The 19,450-nt window shown below is 39.7% G+C and overlaps 2 long non-coding RNA genes across 2 annotated transcripts; both read right to left on the bottom strand.

Annotated features, from left to right (window-relative positions):
• Positions 1 to 662: 662 nt before the first annotated feature.
• LOC141658877 (uncharacterized) lies at positions 663 to 1,657 on the bottom strand. Its single transcript, XR_012549497.1, has 3 exons — positions 1,507 to 1,657; positions 1,330 to 1,416; positions 663 to 1,038 (listed from the first exon to the last, which is right to left on the bottom strand). It is a non-coding gene; the product is annotated as an uncharacterized LOC141658877 (long non-coding RNA).
• A 4-nt stretch (positions 1,658 to 1,661) lies between these two features.
• Positions 1,662 to 3,346, bottom strand: LOC141658878 (uncharacterized). The gene is made up of 4 exons (XR_012549498.1): positions 3,087 to 3,346; positions 2,277 to 2,353; positions 2,102 to 2,174; positions 1,662 to 1,728 (listed from the first exon to the last, which is right to left on the bottom strand). It is a non-coding gene; the product is annotated as an uncharacterized LOC141658878 (long non-coding RNA).
• Between the last annotated feature and the right edge of the window lie 16,104 nt (positions 3,347 to 19,450).

The following is a 19,450-nucleotide window of genomic DNA, read 5'->3' as shown; positions in this document are numbered from 1 at the left end:
TGACATCTTATACTTGATACTTGGAATAAATCAACCGACATAAAAAGCTCTCACATGTTAGGTTAAACTTTTGGATGTGCATTCATGGATTTTCACCGTTTTATCAACTTTTGCACTTAAACAACCACGATCGATCAGTAGAGGCCGCTAACGCGGGCGCGATTGGGTGTCCGATTAAAGGGCTTCCCAGTACGTACCCTCACCCCTTACTCAGAACCTTTGGATAGTGGATGGCTTTATCCAGGGCGTACGAGAGTCATTTTAGGCATAAAATGCTAAAAGGGGGACGAGTCCTTATCTTTAGTACACTAGTACAGAAATGGCTTTTGGCAACGGTTAAAAATGACTTTTGGCTACGGTTCCTCGACCGTAGTAAATCAGGGCGTTGCCTTAGATCAAAACTTACGGCTACGGTTCTTGACCGTAGCCTAAAGTGACTTATGGCTATGGTTATTTATAGGAACCGTAGCCTAAAGTAACTTATGGCTACGGTTATTAATATTAAACCGTAGCCATAAGCTGATAAAAGGCTATGGTTCACATTTAACAACCGTAGCCATTTCTCAATTAAATTTTTTTAAAAAAAATATTTCCATTTATATTTTTGTTAAATGTAATGTTTTTATTATGAAAATAATTAATTACAAGACTAATCTTAAACATAGAATTGTCATTACAAATCAACATTAATTCTCAAAGCTAAACAAAATAATTATAATACAGAGTTACATAGAGAAACAAAATTGTACCATGTTCTAAAATTTTGATTGTTAAACCTGCATCTAAGTACAAGCAACATGAGCCATTAGACAGAGGCAACAAGCAGAGCGATTGGACGACGTACAACATCAGCAACAACAACCTATATCAGGAAGAAACACTAGTCAACAACGACGTGCATCGGGAATTGGTTCACTGTAGCATGCAGCAGCATCAATCTAGCTAACAGCAGTTCACTAGCAGCCAGACAAACAACACACAAAACTAGCACCCCAAGCTTTTCAGCCGTGTACATAATGTCACCGAAGGAAGGATCACCTAAAAGTAAAAAAGAAGTGAATTTGGTAAAAACATAGTAGAAGGTCAGCCGAGGAAGATCACCTAAAAGTAAAAAAAGAAGTGAATTTGTACTTAAATGTCAAAAAGAAGTGAATTTGACAAACAAAAAGTAACGGATAATAAAAAGCATAGTAGAAGACTACAAGTTCAATACAGCAAAAATAATCACGGGACTAGTTCAGAGTGTGCTCATTAGTTTTATGACACATGACATGTTTGTCTAATCATGAAATTTCTACCAATGAACCAAATTCAATTAAATAAACATACCTTAGAAACAAATCAGTAGGCACATATCTATAATCAATTGTCTTCAGCTCCTTGCATAATTCATGGCAAATTTCCCAGACTCCCAACCTCACCATAATAATGCAAAATACATTAATGTTTGGCAGAGAACAAGCGATAAATATGACGATATGAATGTCATTATTCGTAATTACACACCTAAACTAATGCATCTAATCTCCAGGTCCAGTCATTGAACAAACGAGAAGATAGCGAACAATACCCTGCGGCAATAAAACACAACACAGCTTCAAAGTACAACCATAATAAATTAATATCACAGTTTAGAAGTCCATAAATGGCACGAGAGAGCACAGGTGTAGAATCCAAGATGTATGGGTGTCAAGTGCTATCAGGCATATATTATATCAATACGACAACCTGAAACATTGAGGTGTAGCCAACAGGTCAGACAATAGTTGATACTGAAAACATGAGAACAACTTCACATTAATGCAGAAACATTTGGCCCAAAAACAACCGCAACCTTACTCTATTAAAACCTACCAAGAGGCTCATTTTGTACGACCAGTAATGAAAATTGTCGTAAAATGAATTGACACTGCAGTTGTGTCATGATACATAAAGAAAAATGTAGTGAGTCGTTGCCTCAAAGGTACATTTAACCCTCCCTTTAACCCTATAAAATTACTGAACAGAACACAAGGATTTGGGTTGGTGAGAGTGTGAGACCGTCTCAAACAAAACTCATTAAAAAATCATGTATATCAAGCCACAAGAAACCATTTCTTACAATTGATTGCAAATACCCTATAGCACGCATCTTCTTCAATTAGTCAGATAACCCGTTACACTGGATTCTCATCCTGGTAATTACAAACATTATTTAAGAAAAAGGCCCAACTCAAAGTGTATATGATAAAGAATCACTTAGTTCATCCAATAAACACATTAAAAGGATATCATACCAAAGGCATCTGGTCGATATCAGGGTCATTCTCGTGATCAACAATCCAAGTTATCGCATCCTCAAGGCTAGAATTTCCTGATGACAAAAGATAGATATAGAACCAAATAATATATAAGTACTAGTACCTAAATAGTCATAAAGAATTTCAGTTTATTAGTTAGCCAAGATCCATAGGAACAGAAAAAGGAAAGCGGCTGAAGAAAACAAGACTAATTTTGTGATCCCCAGGTGCAAAACTACAATCAAATAATGGAGATTGTGACATTTTCCAGCGACATGTTTCACTCTAATAAAATTAACAATCATACTAACCAGAATAATGGAGTGATCAAGTGGCATGAGAGAACGGGAATCCCATTTTTTTCAGTTGTTCCAGCAACCTTTGATTTACTTCAGGAACACTACCATGTCTAGAATAAAAACTACAATCAAATCATCTCTCATCCTAACTCAACAAACTTACAAGAATCAAGCATTCAAGCATATTAGCCGGACGCACTATCATTCTTGACTAGAGTTTTGAACAACAACATGAGTATAATACACAATCGCAGCAACTTTATTGTATTCACCAAATTGCAAGGCCTACTTAATTAAACTGAAAATAATCCATCCGTTTTACTCATATCGATTAAAACGACTCATCTTCCAATTAAACTTCGCCTAACCCTAATACTTAATTGTAACATAATTGCTAAAATAATTCAATCCATTAACCCTAAATGATAAAAACAAAACCTAAATTCAGTTATAAACCGAAAACAATTCAGGAAAAACAAAGGATTTAAAAAAGTTGATAAAAAAAAACCTGATTAAAATCTGCGAACTGGTCATTGACGAGCTGCTGTCGGAAGTAACAAGGTGGCTCACAAGGTGGCTGTGGGTCACGAGGGGGCTACCGGCGTTCTATCAACTACCTTTGTCCTGCGAGCCTTGGATGGGGAAGTTAGTTGTTGACGGAGATGGGAATCCGAATAAAAAAGGGGTAATGAGGGATTTTAGAATAATGGTAAGGTCACTCATTTTATGAAGAGTGGGTAATAATGGCTACGGTTTATAATTAACCGTTGCCTTTTCTTCACATTTGGCTTCGGTTCTATACTTCTATGCTAAAACCGTAGCCTTTACTTTTAATTTGCATTTATGGCTTCGGTTGTTGGTTGACAACCGTAGCCATATACAAAAGGCTACGGTTATTTTTAATGACCGTAGCTTTTTGTATTTGCCTAATGTCAATTCTGTACTAGTGGTACCTATGTCAAACACCGCTTTTTGCCTTGGTTGACCTAGGTATAAAGTGGATTTGAACGGGTTTCAGGCATCCCACAAATGCTTGGTGGCGACTCCGAACATCTCTAATCGTTTCGAGACCTTTACCGAGACGAAACCGACCGATCTAAAACGATCCGGTCGAAAGGAATTTTACTCCACCGAGCGTGGCTTTCAAAAGACCGCTGCATGTCCACAGATTGGCTTGGCGTGCAGGTGGCCCGTGACCGCAGATCGGCTTGTGGCCCAAATCCACAGACCGGCCTGTGGCCCATGTCCACAGATTGGCGACTCCGCTGGGGAAAACTAGGACACTTCTGTCTTTGTGATCCTTAGAGGTGAAACTCGAACGAGGTCGTGGTTAAAGTGCATTAATTGATATTACGGTCATAATTCGGGTTCCTTGTCCGGGCCCACAACCTAACCTTTATCGACCAATTGGCTCGTCCCGTCGGCGTGAGTTTTCTCATTCCCGCGTTTCGAATCCCGATTGAGTCAAGCATATCGTTGACGTTACACATTTCTGTTTCGTCAAAGAGCTTTCAGCACCTTCGAGCACGAGGCTAGGGTACCCTCCTTACACATTTTGTTTGGATTGGTATCCATCTCGAATATCGGGGTTTGATTGCTTGGTGTGTAACCCACCCTTTTAAGCCAAAACCCGTGTCAGCATTATGCATAATATAATGAACTGTGAGTGCTTATGTGTTATGTGATCATAAGTCCTTCCGTGTCATTTCAAACTTTCAAAAACACCTTTTTATGCCGTTATAATGGTCATTTCAAACCTCGGTCTTTCGCCGATCGTTGCACGCCTTTTTAGGCCGTCGTAATGACGATTTTCAAACCCGGTTTTTTACAACCATTTCAAACAACACGCCTTCTTAGGCCGTCGTAATGACGATTTTTAAACCCGGTTTTTCACAACCGTTTCAAACTTCGGTCTTTCGCCGACCGTTGCACGCCTTCTTAGGCCGTCATAATGACGATTTTCAAACTCGGCTTTTACAACCGTTTCAAAACACCTTTTTATGCCGTTATAAAGGCCGTTTCAAACCTCGGTCTTTCGCCGATAGTTGCAGGCCTTTTTAGGCCGTCGTAATGACGATTTTCAAAACCGGTTTTCTACAACCATTTCAACACGCCTTTCTATGCCGTTATAATGGCCATATCAAAACCCGGTTTTTTATAACCATTTTAAATGCACCTTTTCATGCTATTGTAATGACAATTTCAAACCTTGGTTTTCACAAACCATTTCAAAATACAATTTTACGTCGTCGTAATGGCCATTTCAAAACCTCGGTCCCTCGCCGACCGTTGCATTCTCAAAACGCCCTTTTTTTACGCCGTCGTAATGACAAATTCTATCCTCGAACTTTCAAAATTCGAAATCAGTTTTCAACAAAAACGTTTTTCAAACCGTCGTAATGACGATTTTAACCCGTGCAACTTTCCAAATTTCAAATCTCGTTTTCGAAATCAAATTTGGCTTTTCTAAGCCGTCGTAATGACGATTTCAATTCTCACACTTTTCGATTTGCATACCGTCTTTTAAAAGTTAAAACGGTTTTCTAACCCGTCGTAATGACGAATTCAATCCTCACGATTTCCAATTTCAAATCTTGAAAACGAATTTAACCGTTTCAAATTCCAATTTAAAAATCAAGTCATTTGAAAGCCAATTTAGCCGCTTTCAAATTTCAAATCAAAAAACAAATCATTTGAAAACAAATTTAACCGTTTTCAAATTTCAATTCAAAATGAAATCATTTGAAAACAAATTTAACCGTTTTTAAATTCAAATCAAAAATCAAATCATTTGAAGGCCAATTTAACCGCTTTCAAATTTCAGATCCAATTTCAAATCATTTGAAAACAAATCTAACCGTTTTCAAATTTCAATTCAAAATCAAATTTTTGAAAACAAATTTAACCGTTTTCAAATTTCAATTCAAAATCAAATATTTCAAAACAAATCTAACCGTTTTCAAATTTCAATTCAAAATCAAATTTTTGAAAACAATTTGACCGTTTTCAAATTTCAAATTCAAACTTAATTTTCGAAAACAAATTTGACCGTTTTCAAATTTCAAATTCAATCTCAATCTTTGAAAACAAATTTGACCGTTTTCAAATTTCAACTTCAAACTCAATCTTTGAAAACAAATTTAACCGTCTTCAAATTTTAATTCAATTTTAAGTCAATTGAAAACAAATTTAACCGTTTTCAAATTTCTATCCAATTTCAAACCATTTGAAAACAAATTTAACCGTTTTCAAATTTCAATCCGATTCCAAATTATTTGAAAACAAATCTAACCGTTTTCAAATTTTCAACCCAATTTTAAATCCTTTGAAAACAAACTTAACCGTTTTCATGGCCATTGTGATGACGATTCCAAATTATTCGATTCTCGATTTTCTAATCCGTGATTCGGAATTTCAAAAACCGTCTTTGGAAACAACACATTGTTTTCAGAGCAGCCGCAATTTCAACTCAAATTGTCTTTTGAAAACAAACCTAAGACAACCCTTTCAACTGATCGACTTTCGGAAATCCCTACTCTTCGGAAACCGTCCAAAAAGCGACAAATGAATCTTTTTGAAAATTTCTATTTTCGAAAATTTCAGTCCACCTTTCTGATTCAGCCTCGAGTCAAATAGAGTCGAGTCAATTTCAAGTCAAGTCGCCTAGATAACGTCGAGTGTCCACCGAAGTTAGTTCATACCTTCTGGTCTAGGTCGTGTCTCCTAATTGTCGAGACATCTCCAATGGCGTTAGCAGAGTCAAAACCTGTCGGGTTCTAAACCCGTCTTCCCCCTACATTACGGGTCAAAGGTCAAGTTTGCGTACATGTCTTGTCCAACGGCGTCACGCTGGCAACGCACCTCCAAATCTCGTCATAAGTCGTCTGTCTAGGCATCACTATGCCAAAGTTGACACTCGAGTCTAAATTCAAAGTCATGCACCAAAAGTTCAAACATAAGAGGTCATTTACGATCTTTAATGAACTCATAACCTAGTCACACCGTCGCGTCTTCACGACAAAACTGCCTTTTGTACATATGTGTCGCGCTTGCCTTTGTTTGTGCAGTACCTTGCCAAGACAAGTTATAACGCCTGTCGTTATGTCATTAGGAATCCCTTGGGTGCCATCAATCGTCAACAAGAAACTCAAGAAGCCATCAATCTGCATCCGCCATGACTTCTGCCGGAACCAACAACATGGTCCTTCGACTCTTAGCTACCATGGAAAACTTGAGCACTCGTCTCTCCCAAGTTGAGGACAAAATGATAACCGGGAATTTTATCTCTTCTGGTATTGAGCAAAGGGTTAAGCTCCTTGAAAGCCGGCTACTTGCCATCGACAAAACCAAAACCAGACGACCTCCTAGGTCCTTCCCTGATTTGGGTATCCCTTATGCCATTACCTTGGAAAGGCTAATCTCCCAAGGAAAGCTTAAACCGATTGGTCCAACTCCAGACCCTTCACCACAGAAGCGAGGACGTAGATGGGACGGAAAACTATTTTGTCAATATCACCAAGGTCGCGGACACGATACTGAAACTTGTCTCCCCCTGAAAGGTGTCATCCTTGATATGATTGAAAAGGGAGAATTACCACTACCTCCCTCAACAAACCACAAAAATAACCACCCTGAAACCCTATTAGACACAGTCAGGAATCTTCCCTAGACTGCTCTCACCTCATCCCTCCTGACGATGAGAAAATTTATGCAATTGATGAGGATGGCATACAAAGCGCCATAATGATGCTCTCCGTCTCCATCAACAACATATTCTCAAAGTTGCAAGTTGCTATCGATGATTTGAACACTCGGGTAGCTCATTTGGAGAAAAGATTGGGTAGTGCCGAAAATGAACCTGACCATCAAAGAGAAAACCAACCCTCCGCTCACCAACCAACATCTGTTGAAAATGAGGAGTCATCCGATGGTTCCCACATCCATGAACCCACAAACAAAGAACATGAAATTACCTCACAAAAGTCCCCTTCAAAATGCCAAGCAACATCCCAAAAACTTCCCATTGACAATGACCAACAAATCCTGCTTCCGCCCAGGATTGACAAAAACCAAAAAAAAAAAAAAAAACAAAACTCACAAAAACCTCCCAAGAAACAACAATGTTGGAATCATGGGAAAACATCAAAGGGTATTCACAGATCTGGGAATAACATATGGCACCGCTCTGGAGATACTTGCTTCGGAAGGATTACTGCAACCGATTGGACCAACTCCGGATCCATCTAAGGCTAAGAAATCCCGTTTCTGGAACCCTAATGCCTATTGCCAATACCATCAAGGTAAGGGCCATGACACCGAAACCTGCTTCAAACTCAAGCATGCCATTCAAGATATGATCGAGGCTGGCAAAATCATAATTGCACCTCTCAGTCAAGACAATCCTCCTGAATGTCTCAAATCAAACAGCAAGGTTGAGCGTTCTCAAAGGACATTCACTAAACTCAACACAACCTATGCCGCAACTCTTCAAAAGCTCATGACTGAAGGGAAGCTACAACCAATCGGGCCCACTCCGGACCCGTCTGAATGCAAGAAAAGCCGTTTCTGGGACGGTAGTGCCTATTGCCAATATCATTAAGGGAATGGTCATGACACTGTAACATGCTTCAAACTAAAACATGTTATTCAAGATATGATCGACAATCATGAACTGATAGCTTCATCCCTATGCCAACCAAGTGATGAAGACAACCCTAATGAACATCTCTTTCTGCAAGGAGATAAAAGCCTTATCGACTATTGTCCTCATATCATTCCCAACAACGAGAGTGAAGTGCTCAAGTGGGTCAACGCTCAAGACCAGACATTCAAGCCACCGGATGCTGCGAAAGAGACCTTCGAGGAGGAAAATGACGATTAGGAGTTCGTATCTACGATTGAGTCTGAGTCTGAGTCCGAGTCTTAGGCTTTCTCATATCTATCCTATTGTCTGTCCTTTTATTCCTAAGTGACAAACTGGGGGCTGTCCCCATGATTCACATGTATTCATCGAGTCTGTGCTAACATCTTATTTATCTAAATAAAAGCACAATTTCTAGCTATCATATATTCTCCTCTTTACCATTTCCTGTTGACAACGAGAATTGATTTGAGAATTGATTTAAAATAAATAACACGTTCTAATTCAATGTGAGTACACTCGAGTGACGTTCCGTATTGAGTAAGCAGAGGACTCGAAACTCTGTGTCCATTCTCTTTACCTATTCCATGTCTTGCAATAGAAACCTTTCACTAGCACCGTATTTAGGACGAGCTTTTATCAAAGGGATTCTACGACAAACCTAGATAACAAACCAGGACATCTCCTTGTTCATGTTCAATGACGGAAGGCAAGCCCATTCCCCACAAAAAAACATCTCACCAATTATCAACCTTTCACCAACGGGTACATCCCCGTCTACACCTTTACCTGCCTCGAATGAAGGACGACAAAGAACCAATAAATCAAAAGTCATAGCAAAAGGCCAAAATCAAAGGCCCAAGCCAATAGCCATTCACCCAATGCCAAAGCAAAACCAAGCCAAAACAAAGGCGAAAACCAAAGCCAAAACAAAAGCCAAGGCTAAAGTCAAATCGCTATTTTCCCGAATTTCAAACGACGGAATCAAACACCGTCATTCTCAAACCACAAACCAAATAAAAAATAGTGAGATTCAAATTCGCTATCCCTCACAAATTTCAAACGACGGAATCAAAAATCGTCTTTTCCCAAACAAAAAAAAGAAATGCCGAAATTCAAATTCGTTATTTTCTCTCAATTCCAAATGACGGAAATTAAAAACATCCTTTCAAACCAAATACAAAATAGTGAAATTCAAATTCGCTATCTCTCACAAATTTCAAACGACGGAATCAAAACCGTCTTTTCCCAAACAAAAAAAGAAATGGCGAAATTCAAATTCGTTATTTTCTCTCAATTCCAAACGACGGAAATTAAAACCGTCCTTTCAAACAAAAAACGAAATAGCGAAATTCAAATTCGCTACTTTCACAAATTCCAAACGACGAGTTTAAAAACCGTCCTTTTCAAACAAAAATGAAATAGCGAAATTCAAGTTCGTTATTTTTCCACAATCTCAAATGACGGAGTTAAAAAACTGTCACCTTTCAAACTTTGGACCAACGAAGTCCAACACACTAAGTCCAGGATCAACAGGGCCAAAGCCCAGGGCCATTGAGTCCAAAACACCAAGTCCAGGATCAACAAGTCCAAAGCCCAGGACCCATAAGTCCAAAACACCAAGTCCAGGACCAACAAGTCCAAAGCCGATGACCCATGAGTCCAAAATACCAAGTCCAGGACCAACAAGTCCAAAGCCCAGGACCAACAAAGTCCAACACACCAAATCCCGGACCCACAAGTCCAAAACACCAAACACTAAAATCTCAACCAAAACTCATTCACCCCTATGTCCTTCTACACTCTGTTACAGGGAGCCCTATCTAGGATCCTTGGGATTTCCCTCAAGATCATAACTAACATCGCTTCACCCCTAAGTCCTTCTAGAGACTGCTACAGGGAGACCTATCTAGGCTTCTGAGGATTCCTCCTCAAGCTCGTAATATCACACCTTAACCTTTAAGGTCCAGACATGGAAATCTGATCCCATGTTATTTACCAACCATTTCGTGCTCAGGCCACATCAAGCCGGAGACCCCATTCCGCACCACACTACAAGCCGTTACCCATCGACCTAAACACCACAAAATTCTTGCTCCAGATTTTTATCTGTTAAGCAAACCCATTATTACCAAGCTCCACATTCCCTAATGTTGAAGCCATTTTTCACCACAATCCCCACGGAGTCCTCGAATGCTTTGCTATCGAGAACGGGACATACCTAATCTACCCATAGAGTCCACTTTTTAGTGTGCTCAAATAATAAGGAACATTTTCACAAATTACACCTCTTCGATTCATGATCAAGAGGTATTTATCTCCAATCAACCTTCAAGTCACCAGACGGAATTTTCCGTCGTGACCTTCGACTCCAGATTTTTATCTGTCAAACAAACCTATTATTACCAAGCTCCACATTCCATAATGTCGAAGCCATTTTCACCCTAACCCAGATACGGAGTCCTAGAATGCTTTGCTACCGAGAACGGGACATACCCAATCTACCCTTAGGGTCCACTTTTTAGTGTGCTCACATGATAAGGAACATTTTCAAAAATTACACCTCTTCGATTCATGATCAAGGGGGAATTATCTCAAATCAATTTTTTGAGTCACCAAACGGCTTTTACCGTCGTGACCTCCACACTTTAAGGTCCTAACAACTCGCTTAGGCACACACCTTCAGAACTACGATCTGGTTTGATTTCGCACACACGCGGATACGTAGGCAGTCCTATTACTAGAACACAACCACACCCCCACACACATTCAATTTCCACACCTTCAATTTGAAACCCATTGCACACACAGCTCAGAACTACGATCTGGTTTGATTTCGCTAACACGCGAATACGTAGGTAGTCCTATAACAAAAGCACAACCGCACACTCCTTTTACAACATTTCCAATTTTCAATCCTCAATAACCAGCTCAGAACTACGATCTTGTTTGATTTCGCAAACACGCGAATACGTAGGCAGTCCCCCGACAAGGACACAACCGCACACCCATTTCAATCTCAACCATCAACATCAATCCTCAAAAGCAGCCCACCCAGCCGCAAAAATTAATCTTATACCTCTTTACTGGGGGCTTCTTCTTTAAGACGTCACCCATTCCTTACTTTGTCAAAATTCCACCTTCTCACTCTGGGGGCTTCTCTTTCGAGACGCCACCCATCGTTCATCCTCAAACATCTTTTGAGTCTCAACTACAGTCCAAAATAAAACCGCCCATAGCCTAGTGCTCGGTTCGGACAATGACAAGGTCTTGGTTCTGCTCTCCGAATCATCAAAACTCGAGAAGGGATCTCAAACAAGCAAACAAGGGAAAGATGTCTGGAAAGATAATCAATTCGTGTTCCCCAGCCAAGCGGACCTTCTACCCCAGGGATTTGATACGCGTTGTCACCCTTTCTTGGCTAAGGAGTTGCGTACACATAAGCAAAGTCTGTCAGAGTCACCCCCGTGTCGTGTCGATACTGGGTTTGCATCACGTTCACGACTGCCCATTTATCAGTCTGTCAATATGCGTCTGTGTGAGTCAATGTCGCAATGGTCACGTGTCTCTAATTTATCAAATCACAGATCTACGAGTAACAAGACTCGCCTTTAAGCTTCAAAACATAAAAAACTTCTATCTCCCTTCGCGTGAGACATTACATGCTAGTTGCTTATATGCTAACTTCTCCAATGCTTATATGCGTACGTGCTTATATGCTTACATGCTAATTGCTTTTATGCTAATTGCTCACATGCTTATATGCGTACGTGCTTATATGCTTGCATTCAATGTACTTGTCTATGCGACTGCGGATTTGTGTGGTCACTAACCATGCAGGTAATCTTGAGAAGACAAACTCACTCCAACTGAGTACCGGGCTCTTCCCAATAAACGTCGACCCATCAAGTCCAAGGGGTTTTACCCCGTCGATCACATGGCATACGCTACCTCCCAGCGAGCAGCAACTCATATCCCCGGCGAGTCCTGAGAAGTTTCTAACTCCCCAGCGAGTGCCGATTTTTAAATGGATATCACACATGCTATTTTCCACAGTCGATCATTCGATCATATATGGCTGGCGAGCTTTACAACGCATATGGCTGGTGAGCCTTTGTCCGCAAATAAGATACAACTCAAGGACGTATCCCAAAGATGCCTCAGGTACGACTGCTTTTCACAAGCTGGCGAGTCTTTGTCCGCAAACAAGGTACAATTGTAGGACGTATCCCGAAGATGCCTCGGGTACGACTCCTTATCACAGCCGGCGAGCCTTTGCACGCACACAAGATATGACTTAAGGACATATCCCGAAGATGCCTCAGGTATGACTCCTTCCTATGGCCGGCGAACCTCAAAATGCACCGCCTTCAACACCGGCTGGCGAGCCTTTGCGCGCAACAGATTCAAGGACGTACCCCGAAGATGCCTCAGGTATGACTCCTTCTTGTGGCTGGCGAGCCTTTATACGTAGTCTAATGGACTTTAAACGACCCGAATCGGAAGTCAACAGACTCTAAACTGTTCCCGACGGGAGTTCCTTGACTAGAATCCTCGAGTCGCCTCGACGTCGCCCTTCCCGACAGCAGGTCCTTGGCTCAAACCTTTTTTGAGCCGCCTCGACGTCGCAATGGTCTACAGGTTGTAATCATCGATTGACCTGGAGATCATACTTTGACTTTTGCCCTGTCCAAGCCTCATTCAAAGTGGGGGCTCTATAGATACCTAGTATCTGCACCTTCCAAAAACCACCCGATGATGATCGGACTGTAACGTGTTTTTGATATGCGTGCATGGATTGGCTATACATGAGACGGTTTAATGGACTACTCGAATATGAAAAATGATTTCAAAAATGGTTTTCTAACTTCATTTGCATTAAAATAACACTATTTAGAGTTAAAACCGTCTTTGGACCCAAAACCGACTCAGAAACCCGCAACTCGAGTCAACCTGAGTCAACCCGAGTCAACCCAAATCTTGAATGTCAAAAAAAATGCCATGAGTGTCTTTATCATGTCATTTCCTTTAAAACAACACTATTTAGAGTTAAAACCGTCTTCGGACCCAAAACCGACTCAGAAACCCGCAACCTGAGTCAACCTGAGTCAACCCGAGTCAACCCAAATCTCAAATGTCAAAAATAATGCCATGAATGTTTTCATCATGTCATTTCCATTAAAATGACTCTAATTAGAGTCAAAACCGACACCGAGCCAAAAACCGAATCCAAATTTAAATCCCCACTCACACGGGTCAAACCCGAGTCAAGCACACAAAACACCTACCTCAAGTAACACAAAAATCATCTTATTAGATGCCCATATTGTTACACGACATCCTATATGAATACCACATATCAAACCAACCAAACAATGGATGGAGAATTGGCCACGTCCAAATTGAAAAGGACAGGGCACCCCATTGCATAGCAGGCTTGCTCGCGCCTCAATGGGGTGTCTGCTTAGCCTCCAAGCAAACTCAACCGACCTACCATCCCACATTTCTCTATAAATACCCACCATCACACACCATAATATTCACGCGAGAGTCCGCCCCCTCACATCTCCCTTAAACTTCTATACTCGACTTCCTAAGTCAACAAATCGACACGTGTTTACGACCTACCGATCGTAAACACAAGCCTTACACATATTGTTTGGTACCGTCGCCGTGCAATCGACCGACCCATTTGACCAACTCAATTCATCAATCAACATGTTTTAATTAACATATTTTCAACATATTTTCAAAACTAAATCCTTTTTTAAGGCACCTTTTTAAACTTCTTGATCGCGATTAGTCACAACGAGAAAACCGTCTCTAAAGTCGTCTACTTCGCAAACATCAATACACGTAAGTTTGAGGGTGTAAATAACTCATTTATTTAATGTCTTTACTGTTTTCTTGAGTTTACATGCATGAACAATGCATAACACGATTCAAATATAGGTTAGATGAGCCAAAACTGAGTTTTGGCCGGAGACAGAAGCCTCTTGCTATGCAGGGAGGCTCGCGCCTCAATGGGGTGTCCAGGTCAGATTCAACCGTGTTTGTTCTCGTCTTTCCACTTTATTTCATTTCTTATTTGTAATCGGTTTTTACCATTTCAAATGTTTCAAATCATTTTTATGACAAACTTTTTAACCATAAATCATAATCACCCTTGGTTCCTTATACCATGACGGTTTAATCCGTGACCCGGTGATATTAATTGGTTAATTACATTTTAAAAGAAATCCTTTTCTTTTATTTACCATTTTATTTCATTTTTATGATAAACATATTTTGGCCATTACAAAAATCATCCTTGGTGCTTTATACCATGACGGTTTATTCCGTGACTCGATGATATTATTTGGTTAATTACAAATTAAAGCGTATTTTAAACACCTTTTATTTTATTTACCATTTTTCTCATTTATTTACATTTGCAAACATATTAGTCATAATTCATAATCATCCTTGGTTCTTTATACCATGTCGGTTTAATCCGAGTACGATGACAAACTTGACTAATTACAAATAATCGAACTTAACATAATTAGTTCAAATCAAACATTTTACATTTTTATTTGTAAATCATGCTTTTCAAACATGCAAATCCGACGACGAATATTACTAATATAATAGTAATTATTCTGAGTCATGCGAATCATACTTGCAAATCATTAATCACAAAAAAACGGTTTTAAACAATCTTTTTAACAACCAAGAGGCATCTCTTGGTTCGCCCCATGGCTCGCGCCCAAAGAGGCCCTCTGCTTTCATATTTCAAAACCTAGGCAGAGCCCCTTACCTCGCCAATAGGCTCGCGCCTTAACAGGGCTGCCTGGTACTGTTCTGCCTCGTTTTTAGCACTTGTCTAGGACGATCCCGATTACGGTTAATCCGAATATATGACGGATCATATTGATAAGCTTACGTTTTTACACTTTGTCATTTGACACCCTTTTTCAATAAATGGATCGTGTTAAGCATCATAACCCGAATTTGGTAAATGGATGTTTAATTTCGGTTCTCACATGCAAATCAATCTAAATCCAACTTGACATCTTATACTTGATACTTGGATTAAATCAACCGACATAGTAAGCTCTCACATGTTAGGTTAAACTTTTGGATGTGCATTTATGCATTTTCACCGTTTTATCAACTTTTGCACTTAAACAACCACGATCAATCAGTAGAGGCCGCTAACGCGGGTGGGATTGGGTGTCCGATTAAAGGGCTTCCCAATACGTACCCTCACCCCTTACTCAGAACCTTTGGATAGTGGATGACCTTATCCAGGGCGTACGAGAGTCATTTTAGGCATAAAATGCTAAAAGGGGGACGAGTCCTTATCTTTAGTACCTATGTTAAACACCGCTTTTTGCCTTGGTTTACCTAAGTATAAAGTGGATTCGAACGGGTTCTAGGCATCCCACAAATGCTTGGTGGCGACTCCGAACATCTCTAATCGTTTCGAGACCTTTACCGAGACGAAACCGACTGATCTAAAACGATTCGGTCGAAAGCATTTTTAGGCCACCGAGCGTGGCTTTCAAAAGACCGCTGCATGTCCACAGATTGGCTTGGCGTGCAGGTGGCCCGTGACCGCGGATCGGCTTGTGGCCCAAATCCACAGACCGGCCTGTGGCCCATGTCCACAGTATGTAATAACAATGTTGGTATATTTCCTAGGGGGTGTATCCTTCTTGTCGAAAGCCTTTGTGAATGACCTTGGATAATTGTTAGGTTTCTTTGACGAGGGCTTCATGAGGTTGCCTTTGTTGATTTTATTTCCTGGATGAGAAGAACGAGGAATGAATTGCTCACTTATTGTTTTAGGACTGTCAGGTTGAGGATTTGTCTGGACACTTTTCATCTTGAGAGGTTGGGCATCAGGCTTCTTGCCAATTTCAGCAAACTGGTTCTCCATGTTGGAAAGCCGAGAGTTTAGATTATCAATAGCTCCCTCTATTTTGGAAAAATTATTGTTGAAGGCAATGGAAAGCATGAGCATTACACTTTGGATATCGTCGTCTTCGAGGACATTTATCTCTTCATCATCACGAGGATCGAGGTGATTAGAACAGTCTAGGGATGATTCTTCGTCATGTTTAATGATATAAGACCCAAGGGGGCCGATCTTCTTCGATTGTTTGACGGAAGGTGGCACAGGAAGCTTGCCCTCCTCGATCATATCCTGAATAATATGCTTTAGAGAAAAGCGTTCCTCTGTATCGTGCTAGACATGCTTGATATAAAATAGGGAAAAGCTAATGAGTAATCATGTAAGGATTCATAACAATAGTATGATAATAGATCTAAGCATATCAGGACAGGCTAGTCGTGATAGGTTAATTCATCCTTCAAAAAGTCAATCAGGTCAGGCTTGGTCGATTTATTTTTCCATGACCAGTCAGGTTAGATTAGGCTTGACTAACCCTGGTATATCAGGACTGCCCAAAAACTATCATATATAATATTGTCACTATTAAAAATATTTGATCCATACCTACCTTGGAATATGTACTATGATGACATATTCATTTAAAAGTTATGCAAAGGATACGACATACCTGTGCAAGAATAACACTTAAATTCCTTTTATGATTTATTTTTGTTTTATTGTGTTTCATAATGTCGGTCATCATTCCCTGTTCTGAAAGGACTGGTCTGTCCTGATTGGATCTTAAAGGTAGCCAGGCTTAATTAAGCGAGAAACTTCATTTTTAAGAGCTCTTTCTTCATTGACGTTGTTCACTTTCTTCCTTCCTCGATCTCGTTCCACAAAGGGCATACCGCATTGAGTGATATAAATTTATTTGTGTCTAATCTCAGGGTTGGTATAGCCGTTCAGGGTTGAACCGACTGGCCAGACTTGAAATGACGCTGAGGCATGCCCTGATACTGTCCAGAACTGACTTTAAAGCCTGTCATGATCAGGACTAGATTACCCCGCCAGGCTTGAATTTTCGAAGTTCAAGGTTTCATTTTATAAATACTGTTGGAATATGTGTCCTCCGACAATAATGCGATGACAACTGTCGATCATGATAATCACATGTTTAAGTCTCATTTTAAAGAATACAATTGGGAAGTAATATTTTATTGTCAACTAGTCCACACATATCGGTAATGATTGGCTGACTAGAGTTTGACATTACTGTCGTGTGACGGTGGTGATCAGTTGATCCCCTTAGGTCATACCTAAAGGGTAACACTCTTAATTGATTATTTAATTGATCGTATGACGATACGGGTTAGTTAAATTACTTAAAATTGACGGATGATTTTGGAAGTAATATTTACGTATCTCATTATAATTTGATTAAATAAGATACGGTCTAAGTGATCTAATTGTTTTATTACTTAGATGAAATTATTGTTTAAAGAAACAATTGCATTTGAATGAATAATTTATTATAAATACAAGATGTTGTGATTTATAATTGGTAAAATATTTTGGTACAAGTAATTATGAATTACTAAGTCAATTTTGTATATGAAGTATTTTTATTAATGCGTTGATTTTTAATATGTTAAAAATACATAACAATTTTACATGACATGTGACATGTGACAAATTGACAAATTGACAAAGATAAAATGGAATCCATTTTATCTCTAAATGGACCGAAATAGTGGGTGTTTTAGGAAATTATTATGTTATTAACTAAGTGGTAAACATAATCATATTTGCCTAAACCTAGCCATGCAAACCTAGTGCCTCTTGTGAAGAGCACCTTGCTCATGCATTGGCCCTTTGACCCCCTCCCTCTACCCGGTTTTGTGAGAGGAAATACCATGGGTTTTTCCTCTAATTTTACCTTATACATTACATAAAAATGTTAGAGGATAATTATTTTCATTCTTACAACCATCTAAAATAAGAGTTTTAGAGAGATAAATCTTCTTCCTTCTTCCCCTCTCTTAACCGAAATAAGAGAACAAAATAAAGATTTTTGGGTCAATTTTATTTAAATTAATATTGTTCTAGTAATAATAATATTAATTTTTGTTAAGAGATTACCTTGGGTATTATCCCTCTTTTACTTGTTCCATTTTAGGAGTCCTCAAGAACAAGTAAGAAGGAGATCTTACTTGTGCCCAATAATCCGAAATCTTCAATGTAAGATGATGATTTCTTTCTTATTCTTTTATTGTTTGCATGCATAAGATTAACATTTAATTGTATGACTAAATTAATTTGAAACATATATGAATATGTCAAGTAATGAGAAATAGAATTCTAACAAATACATCAAATTATTAGAATTAAGAAAATTCGACGTAGAATAAAAGCCAAAGTACCGAAATTTTAAGATATATTGCTTATATTTTGCAAAACTTGCATTAGATCTAGGAAAAACTTATCTCTGAGTCGTGACAAATACATCCATGAAATCCGCATTCTCTTAGTGATGCGTGCATTTTATATAGTCTTTCTAAGCCTTATTTGCACGCATTTCTATGTAATGTACGTAGTATTATACTACAAATATCCCCCGAATAGTCTACTTTGGTTTGTTTGGCTTTTATTGCAAGATTGTACCAAAGAAGGCGGAATTATACCTTTTTCTGTCCCCTTAGCTTGCAATTAGGGAGATGGAAGAATTAGCGCGGAATTACTACTGCCTCGGGAAGCGTGAAGTGGTCTCGTAAGCTGTGGACATGGGCCACAGGCCGGTCTGCTGATTTCGGCCACCTACCGGTCCGTAGTCACGGTCCACCTACACGCCAAGCCAATATATGGGCATGCAGCGGTCTTTTGAAAGCCACGCTAGGCGGCGTAAAAATGCTTTCGACCGGATCGCTTTAGATCGGCCGGTTTCGTCTCGGCAAAGGTCTCAAAACGATGTAGAGATGTTCGGAGTCGCCACCAAGCATTAGTGGGATGCCTGGAACCCGTTCAAAATGCACTTTATACCTTGGTCAAACGAAGCACAAAGCAGTGTTTGACATAGGTACTAAAGATAAGGACTCGTCCCCCTTTTAGCATTATGCCTAAAATGACTCTCGTACGCCCTGGATAAGGCCATTCACTATCCAAAGATTCTGAGTAAGGCGTGAGGGTACGTATTGGGAAGCCCTTTAATCGGACACCCAATCCCGCCCGCGTTAGCAGCCTCTCCTAATCGATCGTGGTTTTTTAAGTGCAAAAGTTGATAAACCGGTGTAAATGCATGAATGCACATCCAAAAGTTTTAACATAACATGTGAATATTTCCTAAGTCGGTTGT

This window comes from Silene latifolia, chromosome 6, assembly GCF_048544455.1.
Source record: "Silene latifolia isolate original U9 population chromosome 6, ASM4854445v1, whole genome shotgun sequence".
Lineage (NCBI taxonomy): Eukaryota > Viridiplantae > Streptophyta > Magnoliopsida > Caryophyllales > Caryophyllaceae > Silene > Silene latifolia.
This window is presented reverse-complemented; position numbering and strand designations above follow the sequence as displayed.